The sequence below is a fragment of the Alosa pseudoharengus genome, unplaced genomic scaffold (assembly GCF_046254945.1).
Source record: "Alosa pseudoharengus isolate Yale_2024_CS ecotype anadromous, Long Island Sound unplaced genomic scaffold, YU_APseudo_1.1 YU_APseudo_1.1_scf_1, whole genome shotgun sequence".
NCBI classification, from domain to species: Eukaryota; Metazoa; Chordata; class Actinopteri; order Clupeiformes; family Clupeidae; genus Alosa; species Alosa pseudoharengus.
The window spans coordinates 22,280,097-22,282,367 of NW_027468564.1; positions in this window are offsets into that span (position 1 = coordinate 22,280,097).

Below are 2,271 nucleotides of genomic sequence, written 5' to 3' on the forward strand. Positions count from 1 at the left end.
GCACTGATTTCTAAAGACTGCTGCACAGTGGCGGCGACTAGCGTCTTGAGAGCTCAAACAACGCTAAGAGAGAGCTTACGAATGGTCCAGACCAACCTTACAAAATTGTGACTTACACAACATATACTTAGCGTACGAACGCGTCGGGAATCGTGCCATAACGTTAAGAGAGAGGTTAAAACCACTTGCTTTGCAGTCATATTTCAGTAATTCTGACCAAAAGGCACTACACGTATTAGAGAGGCCACCATGCCCACATCGTTTGGTCTACAAGCACATGGCTGGTATCATTGGAAAGCTGAGACCATGTAGATTTTTTTGAAACAGTCAGGATAACCCTGTGAAGTTCTCAGAAAGAGCCACAGAGGCTGGAATAAAGTTTTTTTCGCACCAACAAGCGCTTCTTTTGTGCATTGAGATACACGCGCATGGTCAAAGTCAATGACGACATCCCATACGTCGTTTAAAAGCTCTGGTCATTGGCTACAAGAATATGTCCATAATTTCGTTCTTACTTGTAAGAGGCCCACGTGGCTGCCATTCCAAGCTTGCATGTCCAATAGAAAGGTGTAGCTGACCAAGCTTGTCTCTGCCTCGTCTTTGCTTCGTTTCTCGTGATTGGTAGATCCTACAGACACGTGACATGGCTCTTTGTGTTCGTGAGACTCAGGGGAGCGTGGGGAATACGCATAAGTAGGGAGTTCGAAGCCGAATGGTATTCAAAATCACCGATATTCACCGGAAAATCTTTGAAAGTGTTTTATTTCTATTCTATAAACGTTTTGAATATGGAAGCTTACACACTCACAGTTCAACATTGGACTATAACAACACATATAATCTTGTTCTATGGATTCTTACGGACATTTCAAGACCAGGTTAGCCATATGAATATATTGTTATGGGTGTACACAAGGATTAGAAGGCAATGATGCAGGGGGGGTGTGTGTGTTTTTTTGAGGGGGGCATATCAGCATAAATTACTTACTGTAGCTCACACCACACAGTTTGACATGGAATGGTGGATACCTTTGGAATCCTGAGTCCCGTAGCTTTTTATTGATGTATGGGATGTCAATATTACATGAAGTAATGAGCCTACCCATTGATTTAATACTCCCCACCACCCCCCTCCTCCCCCCAAATGGCGCGCCGGCGTTCCACTGCGAGTTAACTGGAACAGGGCAGTGGTCCCTAAACTTTTTCTTCCGAGGGCCAGCTCACTATGCCTGGCTCTAAGAGAGGGCGAGAGACTCGGAGTATATCAGTAACCATAAACAGCTTAGTGCTGTGAACAACAACAATCTTAGTTGAATATTCCATTACATTTAATCATCACTGCAATTTAATACCATTGCTAGCTGTGTTTATGTTGCCACCATGCCATATCAGTGTAAAATGTAGCTGAAATGAAATAATACTAATAAAAAGACTCTGTTTCTTTGCATACATAGCTCAAGTTGTGAACAAGCAATATCCTACAAATAATTTAAAGTTATCAAACTATGAGAGTTTTATGAAGTGCTGGCAAACACATCTGAAATGACCACCATTCTAACTTTCACTCACCTGATGAGAACTTTGATCTCTGTATGAACATTTGAACGTGTGAATAAAAAATAGAAATAATTATCCCAGAAAGTCCCAGAAATATGACTTGAATAGAAGTTAGTTAGTTATTAACAAATAATTGATAAACTTTTAGAATACTTTGAGCACTGATGCAGTCAGCATAGGCCTCTTACATTGTTTGCATGTAGGCCTACATTTCATTCCGTTTTCAATGGCAAGCGCGAAACAGCGCCAAAACAACCACCAGTGGACAAAAAGAGTATTACATGTGTACTGTTAAGACTCGCCATAGAGAATGAATGGAGAAATTACGGAGGTTATAGTTTGACGATGTCGTACTCCCATGCGGGCCAGATGCTATATACCACGGACATGTTTTGGGGGGCCGTAGTTTGGGGACCACTGGGTTAAGGAATAGGTTAAGAACTACTTAGCGATAAGAACGTTTTGGGGAACCGGCCCCATGTCAATTTAGAACCGACCCAAATATTCTTTTTTTCCCCCTTTTAGTCCGACCGACTTGCCGGTTGTAAACTTGCGTTAAGACCGACCGATTTTTTTTTACTCTAAACAACCAATACAAATAAAATACTATTTATTTTAGTAGGCCTAAGTATTGTGAATATACATTGCCTACATACAAACGTAGGCTCTCTTAAATAAAAACCCTGTGGTGTCATCTCTACACCATTGGTTTAC